General features: G+C 38.3%; 1 protein-coding gene across 5 annotated transcripts in view; it reads right to left on the bottom strand.

The window, feature by feature from the left end:
• The window catches only part of LOC110837427 (UPF0415 protein C7orf25 homolog), a 306,526-nt gene that overhangs the window by 168,711 nt on the left and 116,119 nt on the right, over window positions 1-21,696 (bottom strand). The window contains exon 1 of one of the 5 annotated variants that reach the window (XM_087351170.1): window positions 11,073-11,119. The exons of the other annotated variants lie outside the window; for them this stretch is intronic. The gene's annotated coding sequence lies outside the window, so the exon portion shown is untranslated. Of the gene's footprint in view, window positions 1-11,072; window positions 11,120-21,696 lie in introns of those variants that run through there. 5 annotated transcript variants of the gene reach the window in all.

Below are 21,696 nucleotides of genomic sequence, written 5' to 3' on the forward strand. Positions count from 1 at the left end.
TTGCGAACATGGCGGAAGCTGGAACTTAAAGTTGGGCCTACATATAGAACATTTAATGTTGTCAATATCTGTATGGGTGGATTAATAAACCACTAAATTGCGTAATTACTGATCTAGAGTCCTTTCTAGTATACTTTTATATTCACCGAATAATATGAAGCGAAGTGAGCGCCATGTTTTTCTGACATTTTGTACAAAGAATAATTTCGTGTTTTCGAAAAACTTGCCCCATAAAACGAAGGCATCTCTTGTGAAGCAGAGCACGTGAGACAAACTGTACCCCACGACAGACAGACAGACAGACTGTAAGATAAGTGAACTTTGCGTGGGGAGAGAGAAATCCCAACTTTCAATCTGAGTTCAGCGATCTGAAACTAACTTCAATAATCGAACTGTAATTCCCCGGGATCGGAACGCGTAGCCTGTCAGATATTGGGTATAGTGATGATGCACCCATGTCATCAAAGTGGCTGCATAATATTACACTGGGGGCAGAAGGAGGGGCAAAGGGAGGGGGAAACCCATCTGTATTCTGCTGCCTTCACGCGGATCAACTATTGACAGCACATCGCCGACGAAAAGTAATTTGGCTTATTTATAAAGTTGATTGTGCACAATTGTTAGTTATTTTCAGCTTCCGCACACAATTTTGTTTAAGTAAATATCTTAACAATGCAGTGCGTTACAAAAATCCACACAAACACTAACTCCGCGATTTACGATAGCTGTTGCTTCATTAATCATCGTTTCGAACTTAAAATTCGTTAACGACGATAACGAGAAAATACACAGGGAGAAAATAAGAGGAGTTTATAAGAAAAGGAGACTTCTTTATGTCATCTCCATTCTAGTATTGTTCAGAAAAGACACCACAAAAACTACTTTCTCCCTGACGAGTTGAGAAGCTGAAATGATGAATTTAAACGCAACAACAAAACATACGATTAGTTGAAGTAAAATGTGTGTGTATGTATGTACACAGAAGTAAATGGGCAATCGACCGCGACAATATTGAGTAAAATGCCAACGTTTAGAAAACTATCTCTGTCTCCATGATCATCTTACCCTGATGATGGAGACATGGAGTCTCAGAAACGTTGACATTTGACTCAACACTGACGCAGCTAATCGTCCGAGACAATTTTATAACATTCACCCGCCATGAAAGCCTTAAATATTATAAAGTAATATAAATATTTTGCACACACATAAGCCTGTATATATTTACTACAATCAATATACAATAATTAAAATAAATTAGGCCTCTAAATCTATGATGGAAACAAGTTACTTTGTTACAAACAAAAAAAGTTTTTAATTCACCGTGTCCGGAGGCATCATGCACAAACTAAAACCAGTGACTAGCTGTACAAGGGCTGGGCTGTCCATATAACACGCATGGCTAAGCTTATGTTCGCTTGTTTTAGCGAAAATTGATTACGTATGATGAAAACGGGATATCAATTTTCCAAATACGTTGACTACAAAATCTATTATCTGAAAATTTGTAAAATGAATATGCCGTCAATACACAAGTTCTGTGTCGGATGTGTGAATAAGTCTGATAACGTGATTATATTCTTGGCTTGTAAATTAGTGATGACAAATTCGCGGGATGGATTCTGATCGACAATGCACATGAATATATATCACAGAAATGTTAAACCTACCGTTTTAGACAGTCTGAACCTGATATTGTCCTATCTTTGGGCAGCTTAAACTTATTCTACATTAAAGCCCACTCACAGCGATTTCTTACTCCTGACTAATGCAGTCACTTCTCTCTTCATAAATATTTTAACAAGTCATTGTAGCACATATGTTTGTGTGTATATAATGTAAAACAGAATATTTGTATAAAAATACTAAATATAATAACGTGAAGAGATATATAAACTTTGTCAAAAAAAGAATGTGAAGTACGCATAATTAGGACTTCATTTCATGCTGTGTTTTGAAATATCAATAAGCACAAATTACAAACTTATACCATACCATAACTATACCATACCATAACTATAAGGTAGTTCGGTTGATGTTAACTGGCGTACTTTTATCGTGAAACATATTGCATCTAAACAAATTTTGTCACTTTTCTCTCATATTTAAGTAGGGAGCTATAATAAAAACAAGTTATTCCTTTGCCTGAATTTACAGAAACTGAATTGTAACTAGACGTTGGCAGAAATCTATGCTAAACGAGGAAGATTTCTTATGCTATGTTGTAAACCTCCGGTAGTTCAACGAACCGTCGACATCCGAATTGGGCGTCACAAAGTTAAGATGGGTAATGGACGAAATTACAGGGTTACCTGTGCTTAATGTGTAATAACGCTCCCTGCCAGTAAAATTACGACACGACTGCCCCGTCTTCCCCCAGGCGTGCTTATCAACATTATGTTACAATCAGAAGGGTCACACTAAATCAACGAACACGAACCCGGCCACCGGCTCTACACTGGAAGTTTAGAATACCTTCACTAAACACATTAACGTGTCAGGAACCATGAGAAATTATCTAGAAAAACATTCAGTTGTTTGTCGCTAACAAAAGTGTTAATAAGAGCATTTTGCAATCCTAACATAAGAGCGCACTGTCTTCGTCTCTTAGCAAAACCGCGTGGTGTAGCAATATCCGTCTAGACTTGGATGGATCTGGGAGACACTAAATCGAATCTCGACTGAGACTTTTCTTTTGTTTGTTTTTTTCAATCCCCTGGCCAGTGCTTTGCAAAATCTCACAACCTCCTCCCCTCAAGATGTTCCTCGTTAAGTAAGCAATGATTCTGTAATCTACACTTCCTCGACTTCCCTTTGAAGCATGTCCACTCCGGATGAATTTATTTTCTTGAAACATGATGTGACTTGGGACTAAAGTAATCCAAATTTAATTTCGTTTCAAACTGGATAACATAGAATATTACATTACACAAAAGCCAAAGTATGTTATATGGCAAGTTAACTTCTTCATTAAGAAACTCTTAAATGATGGGCCACAGCACACTATTTGTGCGTATAACAGCATCACCGTAACCTGCTTTTCGCACTACACTATTCAGCGAGTCTCGTCATTGTGGTTCTTAGTGTCGAATGTCCAGTGCTAAATTTTGTAACTTATAACCCACTGCCTTCAAACAGACTTTGGAGCATTTTCAGCTTTCTGTCCTATGACACCGAAGGAACATGAGGAGTAGTAGGTATAAATTCTCGTGCAGACCTATCAAAAAATCATCAGTTGTAAATATATTTTCACTTCACCAACAAATTATTAACAAATATCCAAGTAATTAAAGAGGATTGAGTCAAAATTACCACCGAAACAGTCTCAAAATATCAATACGTTATAAGTTAATATATAAGAAGCTGAATCGTTACTTCCAAATTCCACTTCCATATTTATTTAATAACTCGTTACTCTTCATGACTGGGTAGAACCTGAAGATGAACTCGTTGGTAGCCTACCCGAGTCCATTAACATAGTTTAAATGGGCTATTTCATTCCTCGTATCAATGTTCATAGTCTATGAAATCGAAAAATTCAGTTATAACGCTTCATTTCTTTTAATGATCTTGGCCATTTCTGAAAAAGAACTATATTTCTGTCGCTATTAAATCCATTATCCCATTCCCCCTGGTTTTATTTCGTCGCTCGCTCTTGCAACAAAAAAACTTTTTTTTCTTACAAAATTCAATTTATTGTATAGTTACTTGCAGGTAGAACGTGAGTAAAGTCGATATATCAAGAAACTTCGTGAATTGAAATTCGAAAATTAAATTATAACGCAAGGCAAAAGATGGTTCCATCACATGCCAGCAAGGTAGAAAGTTACTTCATAACTCAATTCTGCCAACTCAGTAAGGCCACTACCAGCCAGTCATGCTGTTCCTGGGTCACTACGTGTTCGTTAGCATGGATGTAGCAGTCTGGGGTGCAAGCGCTGAATCTCTTCTGTAGCACAGAATCCTGTTGCGCCAGAAATTAATTCTCACCCGACTACCATCACTTCACAGAATCTTTTCCGGTTTGTTTCATTCCTTACACCGTTACATCATATTTTATTTAGAAACTCACTATTGGTGTCCTCATCCTTATCTACGTGTTTCAAATGAGTCACTACACCATTAATGAAAATAATACGATTTCATCACCTATTTTAGTGCTTTAAAAAGAGTATTAATTTTATTTGTGTAGGATTTGAGGTTTCAACGTCGGTGGTGGAGGTAGCAAGGACCTCTGAAACGTCGGTAAACCTTTACCAGACTACACGGCGCAACAACCCAGAAGACAGTCATCTTCAATATTATTTGTATTCATGGCGCAGTAATTCATGTGCCAGGAAATGTACATTTTAAACCTGGTGATGATTAAATTTTATTTGAAAGACGTAGTTCAAAATAAGGATATTAGTAGTCAGCTTCTAAATAAAATGTGATATAACGGCGAAACAAACCGGAAGAGGTGGATGAAGACTAACGTTGACTTTATGAGGAGCCATCCTGACAATGACTTAAACAGCTTAATTACCTTTAAATGTTCAAAACAATTGTGTAACTTAGAGATCCCTTCCCTTGAATAAGTTCCACTAGTATTAATTCTTTGTACACGGAAAATCTGTTATACATGACTTCATTATATTTGTAATTTTTAACTCATAGAAGTATTGGAAATGAATGTGTTAAGTCGAAACAGGCTTCACTGTCTACACCATGATATGAAGAAGAAATGTTTCATGCAGAATTTGTGAGCATGTTAATGATCTATCTCCATACCAAAATGCAAACATCTAATGGTTTAATAATTATCACCATCATACCGGGAAATAAACACAACTTTCGTGAGGCCGCCATTTTATATTTTTTACATTATACAAAATGCAGCAGTAAATTTAGCCAGGCCTATTTTTAGAAGATCTATTATCACACAGACATTCAGGACCCTTCACTAAGAAGCGCTGTGTTGGTCACACCTCAAAAGTTCGATCGACCACCATGTTTGTATCATTGGCGGTACAAAATTAAAATTGTACAACATGGAGTGGTGTGAAGCATAGATTAATGAGAAGTAATAAGGAACACAACTATTAGAGCAAAAGTGTCACACCAAATAAAATAACGGTCACAATCCGTAGTGGTTCTGTCTCTGAAACACGCAGTTAGACAAAGAAGGAAATGATCTCCTTATGAACAGTCCTTTTTCTAACTGTAGTGCTCCGTGACACTAAGTACAGCAGTGTCGTCAAGACAAGTCCACAACTTCAGCCAGTTCAATCTAACCAGATTCAGTCAATTTTTAAAAGAACTCAATTACGACTCTCAGAATAATAAGGTTATTTCTAAACTCAGGGATAATTTGATTTCTATGAGTTAAGTTACATTTACAGTCACACGAGGTAACAGTAGTCGTCTGTAACAATAACAGTTACAGACACACAAGCACCAAACCAAATATCAATACATCATATCCATCTACTTGATCTTCAAAGTAAACTCTACACATGGTTTTCCTACCAAATGTGCCACGCAATTAATTTTCTCCCTCGCATGCTGTGTGTCCAATAAATCTAACTCTAACAGCAATAAGCATTTATCAAGCGATTTTTATCAAGTGCTAATTCATCTATCTTATGTTCAAGTATTCTCTCATATAACGCATGACACAGTGAGCTGAAGATGGATGTCTTCTGGATTGTAAGGCTGTGTAGTTTGGTAGAAGTTTACCGACGTTTCAGAGGTCCCTGATGATGGAAGGGATTCCTTCCTCTGCGTAAAATGGCCGAATTGTGGGATTCTTCCTTCCACAAACAACATCTACCTTTATGGCGTTGTACAAGATGACCCAAGTAAGTTGAAATCCGTTTACTAGAACGCGACGGCAGTGCCCTGCGTCGTGACTGACTCGTAGCTGCGGCATGCTGTCCTGGAAGGTTCCACTTCACCGTGTACATACCATAGGAACAATTATGATTTACTTCATATTAAGTTGTGGTGGTAGAGTCGTTGGCAGTCCTGTTTCGTACTCTGTGGGGATCCGTGTTATATTCTCTGCCCGGACGCCGTCTACACTCCATGATGTATTTCGCGTTTTTCCTCGGTGTCTCCAGGAAAATTATCTGAGTACACCTTGAAAAAGGCCAGGACCGCATCCTTTAATATAACCTTTCCAATTCATCTTCCTATTTGACGCTATAGTTTCTTGTATGTAGTTGAAAAAGCGATTTTAAATAAATCAAGAAACCATGACCTTCAGTTTGAGATCTTCCTTCAGAGTGAGGCAGGAAGAAGGATCCTGTTCTACAATCGAAGTGTCTACTGGAAGAAAGTCCTGGCACAGTAAACAGTCACTTGAGTGATTATTCAGATAATTACTTTCGTTCTCCTTCCGCAGAAAGCAGTAAATTAAATCGCAGACATCTGACCGGGTAAACGCTTATTATTTGTGACTGCTAATGGTGACGAAGGCGGAACACGGATAATCGCCGTGGAAGAAACGGTAATGTTACAGGTTATTATTCCTTGAGCCATAATGAATATACCGTAGTCAAATGTTATTTAACTTTTCAATAAAGTGCAAAGCCAACAAGTTATTTTAACATTTTACCCCCAAATGTCATGAATTTAGTAGTTTAAAACCTCAATTATGTGAGACATGTTAAACATTAGAACATGTTGCATAAATATATAAAGCATATAACCCCTGTAAACCTAATGTAAATTACGTAAGTTCCTTGCGGAGTTCGTCAGAGAGTCGGTCAGATCGAAGAATTCGTCTCCCAAACTACTGTGCTTAAGGGATATCGATTAAATTTGGGCATACGAAACCTAAACAAAAATTTATGTTTGTGCATATCGGTCTACTATAAGCCGAACACCCATTTTACAGTAAGTTAGGTTAGGTTAGGTACGGTACGGTCGTGTTATGATCTTATGTAACGTGTATATCACGCTTAGATCACGAGCTTATTTCTAGGCTCTGCTGACTTGAACCTCCCCACGTCAGGCATAGATCACACGCGTATATAAAATTTAGATCAAGCTCATATCACGCTTAGATCAAACTTGGACCACGCGCACATGTCGCGAATAACACGCTTAGATTTCACGCATATCAGGCTTACATTACGCGCAAGTGAAAGTATGAAGAACATAGTTAGCTGAAGATGGCAACGGCGTTAGAATTAGCGGACAAAGAGTAAGGATGGGACGATAAAAATAGATAGGAGATGCACGTATCTAAATGCTTAATCCCTTTACACAAAAAGAACAAGTAATGTTGCAGGTAAAATAATAAAAAATAACATTCACACCAAAACCTGCTATAATTCGCGCATGAGTGTTGTGTTTCATCAATATCCGCCAAGTGGTTTCCGAGATAAAAGATATTAATATTAAGCCTTCGCATTATGAATTCATCTGCTTAAATAACGTGCAAAAACAGTCAGTTTTAGATGGGTTGGTCACATCGATACATCCTTATTGTCATCAGAGGTATTGTTGCATGCTTGTCGAGGGAAGGGCAGAAAGAGAAAAAGGGGTTTTGGGTGGAGAGAGGAAGAGAACGTGTATGAGAGAGACGGAAATTGCAGTGAATGTATGTGTGTGAAGGGTGGTCTATCGAGCAGGGGCTGCGTTTGACATGAAGTACTTCCCAACAGTCTTGGTATATATATGTATATATATAGCCCCACAGCCACATAGAGTTATAGGGGGCAGTTGGTTCTCGCCGACAAAGCGTTCCATATCTGTCACAAAGAACTCATCACCAACCCGCCAGAGGACCCCACGTTTTGTTTATAGAGTGCCGCGCAATGTTGATCGATTGGGAATTGAGGAGGGGGCACTGCAAGGGAGGGTACCACTATTTATTTTAATTAAATAATATGCCCCATATCACAACTAGTGTTCCACTTGAAACAATTATGTCTATTTCCCTTGTGTACCAGAACCCTTAGGCGTGTTTTCTTTGAATCAAGGTTCAAATAATTTGTGATGTTGCCCATTACCACAATAATTTAATATAACGTCAGCTTTAATAATATGCCGATAATGGAACATTATCTGATTTGTGCATCAATCCCGAACTCCTCCCCGTCAGCCCGATTACTGTGCAAAGTTTTCTAACTTGTAATTTTTCCCCTCTATCTTCAAACTTCCACCACGCACATTCTTCATTAGCTAGTAATTCGCTTTTAATACCACAAGAGTTCAATATCAGCGCAGAGTTTCACGTTTCGAGTAAAACTGGATTACGTGTATGTTTCTTGACCTCGGACTAAACGCACTGAACACATCACAACGCGAATTGTCTACTGTCGTGTGAGATGAAGAAATAATATCAAATGTATAATTTTTAATCACTCTACGCATTTGGTGCTCCACGAGTCGAATCCAGTGCCATAAATTGCAAGGTCTTCGCTTAATATGAAGTGGAATGTTATTTTCCCATAAAAGTTTACAGCAATTTTAAAGAGCAAAATTTGTTTCCCATTTGTAATAGCAGAAAATAGTTTTGAAACGTTATGGTTCAATCCGTAAAGATTCAATATAGCTAAATCAGCGTGGGAAATATATGCTTCAGTAAGATTAAAATAATCCACGGCCGCTTCCATTAATTCGTATTTATTCATAATCACATATCGATTTGTACTCAGTGCCATGTCTTTATCGCATGACAAAGCGCTATTCCGAAACGATCCCGACGTAGAGCGTTGAAATTCGTTATGTGCATGTGTTTGCGTCAAACTGCTTTCTGAGTCTCTCCATTTAACCATTCTCTCAATTCATTCGACGCTAAATAACTTCTGCAATCGATATAGCGTTATTGAACATCTATAAAGCATCACTAGGAGCGGCGCCGGTGCGGACTGACTGAGAGTCGATATATCTACACTGAAATGTTCGTTCCTGGTTGCGTACGTTCACGTTGAGGGTCCATTCATGATGAAATGTTTCTCCGTCACAAAAAAGCGAGAATGACCATCAAATACACAGCGACCAAAGATGGTTTGTCATCCATAGGCCTATTTTACATAAATGGAAAATTATTTAATTCAAATGTTAAATGTTGGACTACTATTGTACAGTATACAATGACATAAATGAGAATGAGGATTTCATACTAACCTGAGTTTTTCGTGTTTTTCCTCAGCCCTTTAGGCAAATGGTAGGTGACTAACTTAAATGGGGCGACTACCGCATCACTCCACATAATTTCCAATTTGTTATTCATGCATAAAACCAACGATATACGGTCTGAGCGATTGACAGCGTCATTAAACAAACCACAGCCTGTTTCATAACTGCAGTTATTTGAAGACCAGTGATACGTCAAATGCCGATCAATTTCATTTTTAAAATGTAAAAGTTTCATTATCATGCAGTTTTTATGCGTTGTTTGCACGAAGTGCAAAGGGTGGGCGCATTATGGGCTGGTCCTACATGTTTTACGTCTGTCTGTCCGTCCGTTCGTCTGTCCAGTCGATTCTACTGGACGCACTGGGATGAAATTTGTGTGGAGATTGTTATCTGCAGAATCCAAAAATCAAACTTTTTAATATCCTACGAGTGGAGAAAACAAAATGACGGATGTCAGATGAATATTAAGGTGTTCCAATCTAGTGGTCAAAGTAGGTGGTGGATTTAAAACCTTTAAATGCACTGTATAAAGAACACAAGAAGATGTTATGTGTACTCCGGTAAGGAATACACTTTCCCGAGCTTCTACATTGCAAGCAGTTTCCTTATATGTAAGATATGATGTTTTCACAGCGGTGAGTATGAAGATTTCTGTCTTCTGGGTTGTTGCGCCGTGCAGTCTGGTCGATGTTAACCAACTTTTCAGAGGTCATACTGCCTCCGTCATCAGGGCGATTCAGGCAACGTTGGTAAACATCTACCAGCCTACACAGCGCAACAACTCAGAAGACAGTAATCTTCAGTTTCCTTATAGTTTGTGCATGGCACTGCACTAGGCTGTAAATAAAATGGTATTTCAGGGGTCAACTGGTTCAGTAGGGGAGACTTATTCAGTTTATGAAGTAGCTAAACCGACAAGAAGAAATATGAAAAATATCTGGAGAGATAAGAATCCTTTGCACTCCAGTGGGGACAGACAAGTCAGTGAAGTTATTCACATTCACCACTTGGAGGCATGAACGTCATAAGGCGAAACGCCTCACCGGAAACGTGAACAATGAGAAGCATGTGTGGAAGAATGATGACTTTTGCATTCTCCCCCCTCATACATTTTCTGTCAGCATTGTGATTCACACGGGCCGATTATTACTATTACGCGTGTGTTCAAGACCAACGATTCTTATAGTAATTGTTTCAAAACTATAAGCAGACTATAGTATTATTTTAAAATTCTGTCCAAGTACGAAGCCCACAACACATTACAACATTATAAACCACAGAGATATTTATATGTCCCACCTATATGAAGATTCGGTAACTCTTGATTTCTACCAAATGGATGAAAATTAGGGGTTTCGTTACTAGTCTCAGAATAGGCAACTATTAATTTCTTATACAATAAATAATTAGTTTAAGTAAAAGAAACGAGTTATGTTTTCTGTGAGGTACAAAATGTATTTTAAAATATTATTTAAGTAAATTTCGTGCTTCAAAATTTTAAATGTCGTGGGGAGCCAAAAGAATCCTGAGGGAATATTTTAATAGTAACAATCACATTATGCTGCCCTTCTGCGCCCGGTTTTGTCTGAAATGAATCAAATTATATACTCAGAGAGTCTTGTGTGTTTGTATTCACTCTGACCCAAATGCCAAATTTCTTAATAGTTCCAGAGTAATATATTAAAGCCGTCAAATAGAGCATTTCTTCTGCAGTCCTCCCTACATGTTTCAGTCATTCATGGCCATCATCAAAGAACTTCAGCTTACATCAACTATCATCTACTACGTATTCGTTTCTCGTTATTTGTTCTAAATTTTCACGCTGTGTCCACCTGTCCCATTTGAAATTCTTCTGCATAATATGTACCATATCAGTTAGTGTTTTAAACCGATCCTACTTTATTTCTGTTGTCATTTTAAGTGCGTTATTCAGGTCTTACCTGTGCTGCTCGTACCTGCGTACATTGCTTCTTTCCCTGCCCACAACAGAATAAACGCCAGTCATACCTGAGCAGTTCACGTGCTATGAACTGCGTCTGCGCATTTATGTCTACTTTATAATGTTACGGTTCTCTACCAAAACTTCAAATACACTGATATTACTATTTACATACTATTGTTTTGAATTACTGCTCGGAAATACAACAGCAATAAGCACTAATATTAAAAGTATTTCTTTTTTATATCAGCCTTCTGCAATTCCTCTTTATATACATTACTTGAATATCTGTAGCTTTTTCATCTAGGGCTCTACGGGACAAACACAACAGTAGCTTCACCTGATATCAAGGATTCTAGTACCAAATAGATGGTTTATGCATTAAATCACATATGGTTACCTGCTGACAAAGCAGGGCTCTAACTTTGGTCCGTCAGCATGCAGATAACACATTTCATTCTCTTCTTAACATCAGTTATTCACTAACGTTAACAATAAAAGTATGAATATACAATTTACGGACCAACAGGATGCTTGCCTACAAATGACTAAGCAGCGTTTCATATAGATCGTTTTATGCATTATATACTTAGCCTACATAATCTCCGAACAAACAGACAAGACAGTGGGAGTTTAATGAAGTAAAGTTGGATTCGTTCAGACATTTTGACAAATAGAAAGTCCGATTTGAGATCAACACCGTATCTAATAACGCCCTCGATTCTTGTAATTCGTCTTTGCAGTTTACGAGTCATATGGCGCAGGATGTTTTCTGATTCATAAAGGAAGGAGAGAGGGTTCACATCAAACTGTGACGCTCATCTCCTGTTACAGTCATAACGTACAGGCCTGTGTACTTTTGATGCCGAAAGAGTTCAACTGTGATGGAACAGCCTACGATACGATGACGCGCCTTTCCTGGAGGCAACACTTGTGAGTGACAAGAACTAGCAGCCTCGACCCCAAAACTTTTGTGTGATCCGCATCCCTTTCTGTCCTAACATATCTTGTGCAGTGGACAAAAACACTCAAAATAGGAACGTTATATTGGGTTGGATTAGATTACTCATCTGACGATCAAGTTACTGCTCAGTTGTAGCTAATTACTTTAAAGTTCATACACGCGTAAGATAAAGTGAGTTCTGCCAGTTCAATCTGACCAGAAGACCTAAAAATGCACGCGCTACATCCATAACATTGCACTGAAGCCGATTACGATTGAACCAAAAAATTCCTACATTTTAAGATACAGAATGTTCATTGCCGTGTTTACAACATTCCTCCTCCTGACCCGATCACCGATCACTTGAATACAGTTAGCAACCTGATTTCTGTTTGGTATTTTAACATGATCTCCCCATGTATACCTAGGTTATAAATAGTAGGCCAAGTTTTCCACTAGCATCTATGAACATTTTTCTTCATCTATTATTACTGTATTTAAAAACAGTGGCGTGCAAATGCGAAGATGTACTAGATGGGGACAGTAATCTGTTACAAGTCTATTTCAAGTTATATTCTGCAGCGCGACCGCTAGCAGACACGGCTGCCAGAACAATATTAATTTCGTAATCTTTTGCCTCACGAAACACCACGAGCGACAGCTGAGAGGCGTCGGAAGATGTTTGTGACTGTCATGGCAGCTATGTTACTTTTATTGTTTCTAGTTTTCTTTTATTATCAGGATTGTTTTAATGTTATCTTTAGTTCTCATCCAAGTTCTATGCGGCGCTGTCTCGTCATGCCGTCAAGAATGGTGACAAATGAAAGCCGAACCGCGTATGGAGTGGGAAGGAAATAATAATTATAGTCGCTAGTCTCTACTTGAAGGGTATGGATCCTGAGCGCAAGAGTGGATTACTGGTTCCTAGTGTATGCAAGTCATGAATATGCATTCCATTCCTTTAACTAGTACAATTTCGATTTCAAAGGCCAGACTGGATATCTCAATAACAACTTAAGTCCTCACGGATTTAGAGCCGTCAATTTTTGTCGGTGAATGTTTTGGAACTAATAAAATATTAGTTTAACCCAAAGCACGTACTCATAATGGCGACAATGTTGGAACTAAATGGGGCTGAGTTATTCTTGAGAAACTGGTAGTCGCTTACCGACAAGGAGACACAGTAACGCTTCTCGCACAAAAACTTCATATTTAGCAGTGAAAATATGCCACTCCTTTTTTATTTAATTTTAAAGCATACAGTAAAATGTAGCTAAAGCGAAACGATCACCGAAAATGTATTTTCATGAAATGAAACTTAATTAAATTATAAAAGCCTGGATAATATCGGATGGTTCCCGTAAAGAAGACTCACAAGCCATGCTACGAGAGTACGTAGCAGCTCTCGCTAGCCACACCGCCATCTTTGAATGTAACAGTAGAGTTTCAGAGCACTGACCTGCACTACACGATCGTCAAACACGTCACATGTGCAGCCTCACCTGCGGTGCAGCTCATCGGTATGACGATCGTCAGTTAGGTTCACAGAACTGTGGAGCGCGACCCAATGCAGCACAGGTGCTGGGTGGGCCCTTCATGCTGACTAAGGGACGAATATGACTGCTTTGAAAAATATTTCTTTAAGTTAAGAAGCACACACAGGAGTGACCATCAGGCACTACAACTTTAGTTTATGAATCATTCTTCGGTTGCTGTATACTGGGTTAGGTAACACAAGTTTTAATTATTTCATCCTGAGGGTGGAGAAAACACTTTAGTTCGAAACGTTGAGACCTACAAGACCACAGGCGTCACAGTCCATGCATCCATCATAATCATATTCAAAGTCGTGAAAAACTGAAATCTCAGAAAAATTTAGCAGAGTTTCTGTTGAGTTTAGGTACAGGTTAATTTGTGTTTATTCTGCTCTAATTAACATAATTATCTTAAGAAACGAACAAGTATATAGCAGATGTCAAAGCATGCAACTGCGACCTGTTTATTACGATGAATAAAGTCAATAAATGTACCCTGTTATTGCTGCTGGTCTTGTGATCAGAAGTTTTCCCACTTCACACGCCTTTTATCCCCACCGTTTCGTCCCACTAATTGTTAATAGGGATTTATCGCACCGTTCCTTCATCCCGATATTAATGTTATATCAATATTTTCCTTCGTTCTTCGTTGTTCTTTTATTGTTGCAAAATATCAAAATGGACACTCGTCGCATCGTAAACTCTAGTGTTACATAGGTCTTATAACGAAAACTAATAAAAGCACTAAATCAATTATTACTAGTCCCTGTTACAATGCTTCTGGTTGCATACATGTAAGACTGGTCACAATAAATCCTACCCCTAAGCCCTTTATCAGGGAAATAAATATAGGGAAGAAGCCAGTGTATCACTCGGGCCTGGGTAACATTATATCGGTATGAGTCATCCCTACAGCGGTGTTAATTCTGGCAATTTCAAGAGGCAATCCATCTGTCATAGCAAAAGATTCATTGTGCAAACCAAAAGCCTATATTTTACCAGAGATATTAACGAAAGCGAGAAACTGAGTAGCAGTGTATCCTGAATGATCTCTTAACTGATGCAGTGCATCCCTTTCAGCAGCGTCGTAGTACAAATGATTGGTCCGTACAGAGCTGGGACTTCCGTTGCTTTAGACCAGTCATTCCCAAACCTTGTTTCGCAGGACCACAATTATCCGCATGTAATTCTCAGGGGTTCCACCGATTTCATTACAACTACTAATCATCGTCCTGTCAGTTTCCACTTCCGAGTCGGCGGAGACTGAATACTGGTGGCATAATAATCTTTTCTGTCTAAATGATGACAGAGAAAACTTTCCTCGTAAAGCAACAAACATTTCAAATGGAGAAGGCTTAACTTCTTAAATCTCTTATCTAATTATGACCCTATGACTACAAACTAGAAGATCAAACATTTTAAAGAATTTTTGGTGTACAAACGTAATGAATCTCCAATTTAGCATTCAGTAACCACGCATTTCAGGAGCTGTTGTTAGCCGATTAATCTTTGAAACAAAGACGCGGATATTTTCTTGTACATAGGGAAGGAATGTTTAAGTATAATTTACTTGAGCGCATGAATTTATATAAGATGTAACCGTTTTGGTAACATCATACACATGTCTGAAGATGGCTGTCTTCTGAATTGTGGCACCATGTAGAATGGTAGTTTTTAGTCAGGGCCTGATGATAGAGGCAGCAAGGAGAAATTTTACCAGACTACACGGTGCTACGACCCAGAAGACAGCCAGCTTCGTACCTACCGCCGTAAGAACCTCAAATCCTACTTACGAACGAACGTTTGAGATTTTGTCTGTAACATTTCTGAATCTGTACTGACTGAAATGGCACACCAAGTGTATTTGAAACTCAAATGTTCTGAGGTTTATGCAAGAAAGTGTTTCTGATTAGGTAGTTAATATTTGCTGAGCACAAAGCGTAGCCTACTCAATGTAAAGTGTGGCAATTTTCAAATAAGTTGTATTTCAGGCGACGTTAACACATCAAAATTACATCAGAGAAGAATAAATTAAGGGATTAATTTCGGGTAATATCTGCTATCTCTAATTTTTTAACCTTTCATCTTCTTTCTCACAGAGAACCAAAACTCGAATTTTTTGCCTGTTGTTTTGTGCGGGTGTCTAAATTGGTCTCTAGCCCAGAGGGACTACGTATTTTGAAGGGGCGGTTGATAATATCTGGGCGCAACAGAGAGAAGTGAGAATACATACATAATGAGGAGCTTCGTAATTTCAACAGTTAAATTACCCGGTTTAAGACCGCAAATTAGAGGAAGAAAACTCATGAACTAATTCAGAAAGAATGTTTCGATGCAGTGGGTAGAGTAAATCGATTTACCTCAGACAAGCTGAATAGTTGTACTTATCATTCACCTGCACTCACGCTGAGCTCTAAGAACAGCGTAGGAAACTAAGACTACAGTTTGGACTTATATATACCACAAATAATAATTTAATTAGCTTCTCAATAAGGACTGTATTCCACAGAATTAATTTCCTGCTTCACTCGTATTTATGCATTTTGAACATTCGTAACTTCGTAAGTTTCAAGAACGGTACACATCATGCTAATCAGTGAAAAACCGATATATATCGAGTGTTAATGATTCGAGTGGATAGCGGAAAGAGTGAGGTGACAAATTTGGATATGAACAAGACTGTCCGGTAATGGAGTCACAAATGTTTTACTCACTCGACGCTCGGAACAAACTCACAGCACCAAAAAAGTATATATATTTTATATAAAGACAGACAAATGAAGATCAAGGAGAGGGGAGAACTTCAGAATTGAGGAGGGGAGAAGATGATGGATGAGTGGCCGTCACATCCGGTGCGCCATCTCATACGTCTTTTGTTTCTGCTGGTGTATCAGAACTTTAAAAAATTCTAGATAAGGAAGCATGTTCCGTTGGGAACACCTAGTAGGTATGACATAATCAACGAAATTTGAATCGCTTAACTAGTGTATCGCCCCCTTACTCTAAGAAAATATAATTTAAATATTCTTTTCGCTTTTCCAGAGCTGTACTTATTTTACTTCCTACGTGTTTATTAGTTTTCTTCGTTTAAAACTAAAATCGGTGGACGAACCGACAGTACTGTTCATAACACAGAATCTCCATTCAAATGGACAGCGCTAAACGATCCGTTATATATTTCCCTTGTAATATTTCTCTTCATATTAAATAATATGGGAGACAAAGATTACGTGTTTTGCATTTGTTGAGTTCCAATATGAAGGGGCGACATATTTTAAGCATGACTCGAGACAGATCAATGGCGGCAGGCCATGGCAGAGAGAGGGAAACTTCGACAATAATGTGTTTTGGATATGCTGCTATGAAGTATCGAGAATGGCAAATCAACTGTTGCTCACTCGTGATGGAGTGCAGTAGATTGGGACGAGAGGCAATGTTACGAAATAACATCAGACACTAATGGAACACAAAAGATCATACGAAAACTGGTTATCAAACACGACGGCCTAAATTAACAAATCTATTACGATTAATCCTGAGTCTGTCAATCTGTGGAAACAGCCAATAATTGGTCAGGATGGAGTTTCATTTAATCTGTTTAAACATGCGGCTAAATAACTTCATGCTAAGGAATCTTAGATGAGAAGTTTGTAGTTGTTAAGCTGGTCAGTGAGTCAGCTTTCATGGAACAGAAATGTACATCACCGACTTCACAAACGCTTACAATTGGATCCTGAGACAAGTAAATTCCGTCCACACTCTTCATATAAAATTTATCCATTTTAAACTTTTAACCCGATATTTGCTCACGTTGTCTAAGTGGTATCTTTCACTGAGGCTTTCGAATCAAAATGTTAAGTGCCTTTCTTACTTCATTCGTGCATGCTAAATATCCTGCCCATCTTACATTCCTTTGACAGCAACCAGGACAATGTAAGGTGATAAATATAGGATATGTTAAACTTAAAACAATAAATAAAATAAAATAAAAATATCAACTAGGTTATAGATTTTCTTTTCTTATGATAGTTAATAAGTCACGCACTTGCTTCATTCTGGCAATGAATTAACGAAAAGAATGGAACGGGAGATATTTTCCACGATGTATCTAAACATTTAGGAGGAAGAAGAATTCGATGACCAAACATGCTGACATAAAGTGGATCAGCAAGACATGAGGCATATTTAAAGTATAGACTGTAAATGTGTATGAACATAGTTCAGAAACACAGTACAAAGTGACAGATCTATAGTCGCACATTATTTTCCCTAGCCGATTTGATCAGTCCGCGTAATACTATTCACTTTCCAATTTCAGATATAGGTCAATAATAATATCGCTTAACGCTTCATAGGTCACTGGTAACTGTGTAGGCCTACATCACCTACTTTTATATTCATAACAGCGTGTCGCAAACAGATTTCATTTGGCACTCAGAACAAAGAGCTAAAATATATTTATATAACAGTGATGTGGTGTAATTTCTTCGAGATAACACTCACGTTTTAGGAGCTTTCGCCACCAAAAATTGCAAAAATGCGCCTAATAACCTCGTTCTATCTGTTTGTGATTCTGTTGAAAATCGAGAACAGCTGAACGGTTTTTCTCATTAAATTCTATATTAGGGAATCATACGAAAATGTGTGTACACATTCCAGTTTTTTAGCGGGCACTTTACATGTGTTTCTGTGAGTGAAAGTGAGTGAGCGGGAAATCCCCAGGCTACCTTGGTTAGCATGCTAGACTGGAATACGGTCAAAGCGTCCACACACGTTGAAAAGGCGCTTCAGCAGCTACGATTATCGCGCTGGATACCTGCATTTGCGTTGAAATTTCAACGACTCTCCTTCTAATAGGACGAATACCTTATTTATTGTTTCCGTAACATGTCTCCAGTTCATCGCCGATTATTTAATTAACCAGAAAATGGCCCGTCAATAATTATGGGAAAATATTGCTTAAGAAGCACATTTTTATTGACAAGTGTAATAAAACAGCATATAAAATATACATCATTATTTATCTTTCCTTTATGACGAAACATCTGGTTTGCTGCTTTGCTTAGAGGTACATTCATGTAGTAGACCATAGATGAGTTTATTATTTCCACGAAGAAGTATATAACAGTTAAAACTAAGTAATGATGTACAACAACAAAAATAAAATAATTACGTCCCACTTATCTTTGCTTAATTAATATAAGGTTTCTAATGTAACACAATGTCAAATATGATGTAAGATTTGAGGTTTTCACAGCGGTGAGTCTGAAGATTTCTGTCTTCTGGGTTGTTGCGCTGTGTAGTCTGGTAGAAGTCCACCAGCGTTTCAGAGGTCCTTGCTGCTGCCGTCATCAGGGCGATAATCACCCTGATGACGGAGCAGCAAATTATTACCAACCAAAATACCAGCACTTGCCAAATAGAAGCAGTCTTCTTGTTCTTAATTACTGATACATACAAGAAAAAATATGAAAGAAAGAACCATTCCGTATTGTAGACCTACAAATCACACAGAGTGCAACTTGTACACCCTTGCAATTCTTTCCACTAGAACGGGGCTACTGATAGAATTGTAATTTAAAATAAATTGCATACTATTTACTACACTGCTGTCCCAAACTTAAACATGATAATGGCGTCAACTGCATCTGACAGCTGAGGCTGTTCGTTTTACGGGTCGATGCATTCAGGAGGTGTCGGGATAGCGAAGTGGCGGGGAATACATATGCTTTTTGCAAACGTGTCATGTACAGTACTAATACGAAATTTTAAATCAGAAATATTCGACTTCGGGAATGTATGTTTTGCTGCTGGAATTCGTTTCCACTCAGGACACTAATATAATAAAACAGTGTTTTCTATAGTAATTTACCACAGAACTCTATGGGTTCCTACAGTATCAGTAGAGATATTCTTATGGTGTTGAAAAGTGAGAAACAGGATATGACACTTCTTTCAGTATGTACCTACAGAGACTGAAAGACAATAAACATAGCACAAATTTTGTATGGAACAATTTTGATGTTAAGAACTGCGCGTGTAACAACGGTAAATAATTCTAAGGACGTCTGGCATCTTTCAAGTAGTCAAAATTCTTACTAGAAGAGATGTGCCAGAAATAGATCACAAACTTTTTCGTAGCGCCTTTGAAAATGGAGAACCAATTTTAAGCGAAATAGCTGGCGTTCCTTCCTGAACCTTTGTTTGATGTCAGGACAGATCAATGTGGTCTAATTCGTGAAGAAATGTAATCATACTGAATAACATGAAGGCTATCTGTGACGGCACTAATTTCGAAAAAGGACTTTCAAAGGGAACCAATAAACAAAGTGAGACGTGTTCTGTAAACAGCAAGCTATAGCATAGGAAGCCGCTTAAATCCGTTTTCTACAAGTCCTTATGTGCATCTCACTGTATCATTTTCGGTTAGGATGTTACAAGACGTGCAGAAAAATGGAACGGGATAGGCAGTGCTTCTTTTTCCTTCGACGTGTCAAATACTTGAGCGTATCAACAGCTGCGTCTGAAGCCCTCGTCCTCTAACACGGCAGTTGTCATTTTGCTTCTGAGAAAATGGAATAGCTTCCACTTACGTACAGCTTCTATTTTAAGTCTGTCAGTAAGCTATACGAATTGTATCAAACACAAAAGATTGAAAATAGCTTGCCTTTTGTGTGTGAAATCTTTACAGAATGTGCTGACAAACACTTTATGACTTCTGCAAAGACAATGAACCTATGAAACAATATATATACACACACTTTTTTCCTCTTATATTGTTGTGTCTTTTTGAGTAAATCGTTCGGGTTGGCTTACCAAGCAATGCAACAGTTGAGAAGTGTTTTGCGCAGAATGTTCATAGAACTTGTCCCTTCTCGTAGGCCTGACTACTTCTTTGCGGTTTAAACTTGGTTGTGCTCTCAGTTTCTTGTGGGACTTCAGCAGGCGGGAAGTTTACTACAGTCTGTGTTGAAACATATTTCCTTCATACACAAATCAGTTATAAACATTTCGAGGTACGAAGATGGCTGTCTTCTTGGTTGTAGCGCCGAGTAGTTTTGTTGAAGTTCACAGTCGTTTCAGAGGTCCTTGCGGTCACCCTGAACGTGGAGGCAGCAAGGACCTCTGAAACAAACGTCGGTAAAATTATACCAGACTACACGGCGCTACAATCCAGAAGACAGCCATCTTCGTACTCACCGCCGCGAAAACCTCAAATCCTACTAATTCTGAAGTAAATTCTGGAAAGAATGTTTCCATATGCATAGAAATTATAAAATAATACTTATCTACTTTATTGTATAATTTCCTTAGTACCTTCAGATTAATACTGCTTTAAAGCATTCAGACACAACTACAAATAATCCATGTTGTCACTTTAATTGTAATTTTAACATTCAGAAAAAGTTCTGGCAGTATCTGTGGTAGAAAACTCAGTCAGCGATGCGACGTGAATGCGTACCGATTACTTCACTGAATTCCATTGCTACAACGTCCTCTAGCCACTAGCTTCGAAGTCCAACCGCTAATGGAATCTCTTCCCCTAAGAGGTAAAGTGGCCGGAGCGAGAATCTCAATTTATTATCGGATTTAGAATATGTGGCGCTTTCGTATGTTGGGACTCAAGCAGAGATATAACTTTACCGATATCATCATCATCATTATCGCCATCATTAGTTACGTTCTTATGATGGGAGGGGAAGCAACCGAAGATCCAAATGAAATGAGAAGTTTGGAAACATCTTCCATATATGGTGATATAAAATTTAGTGGGTAGGATATTTATTTTGGGAACAGCCTACTAGTCATAACCACGCGAGAAAAAGCTTGGTACCGCATGACCGCCCAAGACGTAACGACTATCAGATCACGACAGCAGAAGTATGGATGCTCTCGCAGCCACAAAAATAACTTCACCTTCCAACCAAAATGATCTTTCATGTCCAGCGACACAAAATGACATCGGCCTCTGATCCTGAAGTACAAAGATAACTCATGTTTAAATACTGAGATGGACAGTGGTAAAAAGCAGTTGTTGTTTCAGAGCAATTCTGCGAAAGGAATTTAAGAGTCTAATGACGCTACTGCATCCAACCAACGATGGCTAACACGGATATTTCTAAACAAAAACGTCACTCATAAAAACT

This window comes from Zootermopsis nevadensis, unplaced genomic scaffold, assembly GCF_977971745.1.
Source record: "Zootermopsis nevadensis isolate Lab colony 2312 unplaced genomic scaffold, Znev_1.0 Znev_ptg000018l, whole genome shotgun sequence".
Lineage (NCBI taxonomy): Eukaryota > Metazoa > Arthropoda > Insecta > Blattodea > Termopsidae > Zootermopsis > Zootermopsis nevadensis.